This window comes from Canis aureus, chromosome 4, assembly GCF_053574225.1.
Source record: "Canis aureus isolate CA01 chromosome 4, VMU_Caureus_v.1.0, whole genome shotgun sequence".
Lineage (NCBI taxonomy): Eukaryota > Metazoa > Chordata > Mammalia > Carnivora > Canidae > Canis > Canis aureus.
In genome coordinates, this window is record NC_135614.1 from 50,779,384 (window position 1) to 50,787,251 (window position 7,868).

Below are 7,868 nucleotides of genomic sequence, written 5' to 3' on the forward strand. Positions count from 1 at the left end.
TTGCATCTGATGAACTTCTGTAGGGTTTTTCCCCCCAATTCTTTCTAGCTACTTAGAAAAAAATACTACTTATTTTCTTTGGGTTTGAAAAACACTTTCCTGAAAGAAAATAACTTCTATCCTAAGATATTTGAGGTTTAAACTAAATACTAAGTAACTTGCTTCTCAAGTTATATTATTTAAGCTCTCCAACACAACACTCCCAGGAAACATCTTTTTTATGTACTCTAAAATATAAATACTCTTTTACAAAAAAGATCAAGAGAATGGAATAGCCTCGACCAATTGAATATCTCTTAATTATACATGCTAATGGACATGGGAAATAGTTCAGAGAATTTCAAACTTCAGGCAGGCTTCAAATTATTTATATATTGCTCTGATATAATTATATATTTCTCTGGTCAGAAAATACAATTTCTGCATATCAAATGTAAAATTACTCAAAGCAAATTAAAAAGCTTTAAGCGAAAAGACTCACTATTCACTTATACTTTCACTTTTTGAGGCAGGGAGATAATATAAATTATTTGGTTGAAGTGAAACAATATATAAGGATTCCCCCACTCTTTCTTTTGCCTTCATTGCTACCCCATATTCTTTCTCAGCTTTATGCCTCACATCTTTGAAGTCAGCAGGGAAGTTTAGCATTGCAGCCTAAGTAATATTTATGTTTTCTCATAATTGAACTATAAGCTTCATATGGAAATAAGAATAAGAGAAGACAAAGATGGAGTATTTGTCATCAGGCCATCCCACTATTTTTTTTAAAAAAATAAACTATAAAAACTGGTTAGAACATTTAAAATTCAATTATCTGCTGTTTGGTATAGTCTGGACAGCAGGTGCCATCATTGAGAGGGATACATGGCTGTTGAACTCCATTTGTACCTTGGCTTTTCCCCTAAGAGAATATTGTAATAATAGTGGTTAGTAAACTACACCCCCTTTTCTTCCATTAAAGTATTTGACAATCCTTGTTCTAAAATATGGTGCTGGGAAAACAGGTTTCAAGCAGAGTGCAGTGGTCTCAGCAGGCAGAGGACACAGAGTTGGAGTTGAGGACTGCCCTCACAGCTAGGATTTGGGACACCTGGTCATACAAAGAAGGAAGTAGGGAAGGAGCTTCAGAATCCTATATAAACCACCCTTCTTAGCTTCTTTACCAACCTTAGGCTATGCATAGGAGGTCTAGAAGTGAGAATCACTCAGAGAGGCTGGAGAGCTGGACAAGTACTTCAGAGCTTACAGTATATTGGGAGACAGAACTTGAAGTCTGAGCCCAGCTACTGAGAAACTCCGGAATGGCATAGTCTAGGAATAAGGATCATGTCCTACTTTCTTTCTTTTTTTTTTGGATCATGTCCTACTTTTAAGGGAAAAAATGAAATACAGTCATCCCCACAAAGCCTCAAAGTTTAACACTGTCAAGTTAATCTGCCTATAATCTAATTGCCTGACAGATTTTAATTAAATACTCTTCAGAAGGTAATATTCATCAACCACGTATCTTCCATGGTGTCCAATGGAAGAAAGTGACAAGCAATCAAGAGGAAAAAAGATTCAATCATAGCAAAATCAGAGATAATTGAGATAGAGACTGTAGACAACATCATCAGTATAACTGTAATCATATGATAAAGACAACTGAGAAAAGGATGGAAAATGGAGGGAAAAAACCAGAATTTCAACAGATACAGAATGCATTTAAAAACATTCAATGGGGACACATGGGTGGCTCAGTTGGCTAAGTATCTACCTCATGCTCAGGTTATGATCCCAGGGTCCTGGGATGGAGCCCCAAATCAGGGCTCCCTCCTCAGTGGGGAGTCTGCTTCTCTCTCTCTCCCCCACCCTCTTCTCATCTTCTCTAAAATATGCTCTCTCTCAAATAAATAAAATCTTTTAAAAAGCCATTAAATGTATATTCTAGGACTACGAGGTATAATATTTGAAACCAAGAATTCTTCAGGTGATTTTTAAGAGCAAACTGGAGATAGAAGAAAATTGGATTTCTGAATTAAAAGACAATTTTTTTTAAAAGACAATTTTATAGAAAAAATCCAAACTGGAGTACAAAGAGAAAAAGATTTTTAAAGATAGTGCTAAGAAACAAGTAAAGTATGAATTGCATAACATCTTATAGTTAGTGTTCCTTTAAAAAGGGAAAAGTACTACTTGAGCATAAAAAATATGTTAAGAAATATTGTTCAATTATTTTCCTAATATGATGAAAAAAACCCAACCACAGATTTAAGAAATTCAGCAAATCCAATGCAGAATAAATACAAAGAAATAACAGCTAACTGCATGATAGTTAGAAAGTAGATATTTTAAATATAACCATATGAAAAGTATATAAACAAAGCAATAAGACTGAAGGCAAACTTTTTAACAAAATTGATGAAAGTACAAAGAGAATCTTTAAAAGGTTAAAATGAAAATACTGCCAACTCAAAATTCTGGTGCAGATAAAATATTTTTCAGTAATTAAAATGAGAGAAGTGAAGGTTTTAAGAGAAAAACCCTGATATTTGAATAAATTTTTGCCAGCAGGGTTAAGTACAAAAATTAGCCAAAGGACTTCTTCAGGTTAAAGGAAAATGATCCTAAATGGAAGAATAGAACTTTCAGGGAAAAAAATACTAGAAAGGTAAACATGATAAATAAATATAAATGAATATGAATATTAGCTATTTAATAAAAGAAAAATAATGCCTCATGAAAGGTATATTGAAAAATCACACTTAACACAAAGGATAAGAGGTGTTAAATGAAGATTAAGTGTTACAGGTTTCTTTTATTCATTGAGAAGTCATAATGAATGAATTCAATCAGTAATGATAAATCTAGGATGCACATTTTAATCTGTAGAGTAACCACTAAAAGAATAAAATAACAAAAGAAAGTGTTAGTGAAGAGCTAATAAAGGAATAACATTAACACTGATTTTTTTTTCTCTTGGCTATGTTAACTACTGATGGGCCCATCAAAGGCATTGCTCTTACATATTCGTTTTATTTATAGCATTTCCTTTTGATTCCTTTTAGAGTTTCCATCTCTGATTCTATCATCCATCTGTTATTGCATATTGTCTACTCTTTCTTTTATATAAAAAGTATACATATAGGAAAGGAAGAAATAAAACTCCATTTGATAGTTGACATGAATGTCTATGTAGGAAATCTCAAATAATCTTCAAAAACTAAACAAAACAAAAACAAAAACGAAAAAACCAAAACTTCTGGAAGTTAAAATCATGTATATAAGATTGTAGGATATATGGCTAATGCACAAAAGTCAATTGTTTTTCTATATGCTCGCAATGAAGAGTGGAATTTTCAAATTACAAAGTCAATACCATTTGCAATAACAACAGCAAAAAATGCAATATTGAGTTATAAATCAAACAGTATATGTGGTAGACTATAAAACACATATAAAAGAAACCAGGGTTCTAAATCAATGGAGAATTATTCTGTTCATGGATTGGAATAAGTATTATTAAAATATCAATTTATCCCAACTTAATCTGTAGGCTATAAGATGTTATGCAATTCATACTTTACTAGTTTCTTAGCACTATCTTTAAAAATCTTTTTCTCTTTGTACTCCAGTTTGGATTTTTTTTTCTATAAAATTGTCTTTTAATTCAGAAATCCAATTTTCTTCTATCTCCAGTTTGCTCTTAAAAATCACCTGAAGAATTCTTAGTTTCAAATATTATATCTCATAGTCCTAGAATATACATTTAATGGCTTTTTAAAAGATTTTTATTAAATAAATAAAATAAAATAAAATAAAATAAAATAAAACATAAGTTGGATCTTACTGCATTTAAGTTTCTGTTCTATTAAAGAAATTACTAATGAAATTAAAAGTCACATGCTGTGACAAAATATTTGAAAAATATATCTTATAACCTTGTATATAAAACCACTGGGAAAACTTACAACTCAAAAATTAAAAAATAACAATATTTAAAAAGATTTTATTTATTTGAGAGAAAGTATGCATGTGTGCACGAGCAGGAGGAGGGACAGAAAGAGAAGGGGAAGCAGACCACCCACTGAACAGGGAATCTGATAGGGGTCTTGATCCCAGGACCCTGGACCATGACCCGAGCTGAAGGCAGACACTTAACTGAGTGAGCCACCCAGGTGCCCACAACCAGATTTTTTAAATGGGAAGAAACACATCTGAACAGACAACTCTTCAAAGAGGATAGAAGGATGGCAAATGAATATATGAAAAGAGCTTCAACATCATTTGCCATTAAACAAATGCAAATTCAAATGAAGTCACCACAATGTACACTATAATGGATAAAATTTTAAAAACTGACAATAACCAATTGCTGATGAAGATTCAGAATTCTAGGATCTCTCATTCATCATTGATAGAGGTACAAAATGGTATAGCAACTTTGGATCAGTTTTCTTGTTTTGCAATGCTCATCATAATTTTATCACATGCTTCAAGTCACACCCATCATGCCCAAATGATTTGAAAACTTATGTGTACACAAAACCTGTATGTGAATAGTACATATATTCATAACTTTCAAAAAGTTGAAGCCAGCAAATTGCTTTTCAATAGTGAATGATAGTTACCTGGTACATTCATATAATGAAATACTATTTCTTAGTAAAAAGTAACAGAGTATTAAAAAAAAGAAAAAACAGAAAAAAAAAAAAGAGATCAGAATGGCAAACAACTTGTAGCCAAGAGCGATAAAGATTAAAAAAAGATCTACTGACCAAAACAAAAGCAAAAACAAAAACCTTGTTTAAAAAATTGGCCAAAGCTTCAAGCAGGCAATTCTCAAGATTATTAACTGATTAGCAAATAAAAAGTGAGCAATATAATTTATCAAAGAGATACAAATCATTAACACAATGTAATATATCCATGTACCTAACAAACAAATGTGGCTAACATTAAATAAGGATTATATCTAGTGTTGCCAAAGTGCTGCCTGTTACAATGCTAGTAAATTAGAATTGCCACTTAGAAAATCATTTGTCAGTTTCTAAGATAAACATATGCGTACTCTATGACCCAGCAAGTAGCTCCACATAGTATAAATTCAAAAATAGTACTTAGAGTTTTTAAAAGATATATACAACATGTTCTAGCAGGGGTTTTTTTCCTACAAGTTTTAAAAAGATTATCCTTTTTATGGCTATGTAATATTCCATTTTATATAATATGTAGATATACATATATGTATGTAAATAAAATATACTATATATATAATCTCACATCATTCTTATCTGTTCATCTACCAACGAACACTTAGGTTGCTTCCATATCTCGACTATTACAAATAAGCTGCAAAACATAAGGATGCATATCTTTTTTTAATTAGAATTAGTATCTTTTTCTTTGGGTAAACACCCAGTGGTGGAATTATTGGATCATATAGTATTTCTAATTTTACTTTCTTGACAAGTCTCCATACTATTTTCACAGTGGCTATGAAATTTACATCCTATCAACAGTGCATAAGCATTCTGTTCTTTCCACATCCTTGCCAATACTTGTTATTTCTTATCTTTTTGGTTTTAGCCATTTTGACAGGTTTAAGGTATTATCTCATTGTGGCTTTGATTTGTATTTCTTTGATGATTAGACAAATGGGTAATAAAGATGCCATATACATAACACAACAGAACTTAATACAGCCATAAAATAGAATGGGATTGTGCCACTTATGACAACATGAATGGACCTAGAGGGTATTATGCTAAGGGAAATAAGTCAGACTAAGACAAATGCCATATAATTTCACTCAGATGTGGAATCAAATGAAACAAATGAATGAACAAACAAAAAGTAGAATCAGACTTATAAGTTCAGGAAACTGATGATCCGGAAGAGAGGAAGATCAAGAGATGGGCAAGATGGGTGAAGGGAAATGGGAGGTACAGGCTTCCAATTATGGAATAAATAAGTCATGAGAATAAGAGTCACAGCATAAGATATATAGTCAATAATATTATAATACCAGGGGATCCCTGGGTGGCTCAGCGGCTAAGGCCTTCCTTCGGCCCAGGGCCCAGGGCGTGATCTTTGAGTCCCGGGATCGAGGCCCACATCAGGCTCCATCCATGGAGCCCGCTTCTCCCTCTGCCTGTGTCTCTGCCCCACCTCCCCCGTGTGTATCTCTCATGACTAAATAAATGAAATCTTTAAAATATATACTGTAATACTGTTAGATAGTAACAGATGGTACTATGCTTGTGGTGATCAGAGCATAAATCACAGGGAGATGAATCACTATGTGGTACACCTGAAACTAATGTAACATTGTGTGTCAACTGTATTTTTTTTAAGAAAACAGCTCAAATACCTATCAACAGTAAAATGGATACATATATTGTATTTATATATATATAATATATAACTTGTATATTCCACCTGAAAGTGAAAATATCAAAATATTAAAAATTTTTCTCTCTGAATGGTGAATTAGGAGTGATTTTTGAAAAATAAAATTTCTGTGTTTTTTCTGTTTCTTGAGCTTTTGGCAGTAAGCATGTATTACTTTTTTTTTTAACTTTTATTTATTTATGATAGTCACACACAGAGAGAGAGAGAGAGGCAGAGACACAGGCAGAGGGAGAAGCAGGCTCCATGCACCGGGAGCCCGACGTGGGATTCGATCCCGGGTCTCCAGGATCGCGCCCTGGGCCAAAGGCAGGCGCCAAACCACTGCGCCACCCAGGGATCCCGCATGTATTACTTTTTAAAATTTGGAACAGGGGACCCTGGTGACTATGTGCTGGAAAAACTCAGCAGCAGCATTCAGGTCAAGAAAACAAGAGCCAAGGGGAGCAGTAAAATCCAAGCCCGAATGGAACAGCAGCCCCCTCGTCCCCCGCAGCCATCACAGCCACCACCACCTCCACCAGCTATGCCATTCAGAGCTCCAGCAAAGCCTCCAGTTGGACCCAAAACTTCCCCCTTGAAAGCTAACCCCTCACCTGAACCCCAGCCGGATGACATCAAAGGAGAGCTGAGGGCCGAAGCTGACACTTTGAACAGAGGAGCGGCAGCAGCGGGAGCAGGTCCTCAGACTCCGAGCGCCCATCAGGAAGCGATGACGACAGCTCGAGCAGCGGGGCTGGGGACAATGGCCCAGCGCCCCCTCGGCCGCCCGCGCCCGCACACCAGCAGCCCTGCACCAGCAGGCCGGCCGTGGCCAACGGAACCAGCCGGCCGCAAGGAAGCAACCAGCTCATGAACACGCTCAGAAATGACTGGCAGTTGAGCGAGTCTGGCAGTGACAGTGATGACTAGAGTCGGATCTTTCGAAATCAGCTCCTCGTGCACAGATGTGCTGCTGGACCAGGCTGCACCCGCGTGGAGCCCCTTGCTGAGAGGGACGCGCTATGGATCAGTGACTCTAGGAGGAGTTTGAAGCTCTGGAGGGCTCAGATATTCAAGTCTATAACTTAGTGGTGATGGGTGATTTTCTGGCGTAATTTTCGAATCTCATGTTGCAAAGCAGAACTATGGAAGAACTAAACAGAATTACATTTCTATTTGGCTAACACTATTCCTGAAAAACAGACCAATGTACCCCGGTCTAGGTTACTCAAAGGCCGTTATCTTTAGCAGACCAGTGATTCAGTTTTAAACCTCAGCAGCCACAGTTTGCCCCAGTGGTCTGCACCAGTGAAATGAAACCTGGTCTTTGAGGGGTAGGAGAGAGACGGAAACCTCAAACTGCAGCACAAAAGTATGTTAAAACCACTTTAAACTATTGAGACAAAGTGGTAAAGAAGTTTTGTCTGACCCAGTCTGATAAGCCTGTGTAGAAATGGACTCCAGGAGGGAGTCCAAGAGTGTCCTCCTGAGGG

The 7,868-nt window shown here is 35.8% G+C and overlaps 1 pseudogene; it reads left to right on the forward strand.

The window, feature by feature from the left end:
• Nucleotides 1–6,739: 6,739 nt before the first annotated feature.
• On the forward strand, nucleotides 6,740–7,391 carry LOC144311727 (ELL-associated factor 1 pseudogene; annotated as a pseudogene).
• Nucleotides 7,392–7,868: the final 477 nt, after the last annotated feature.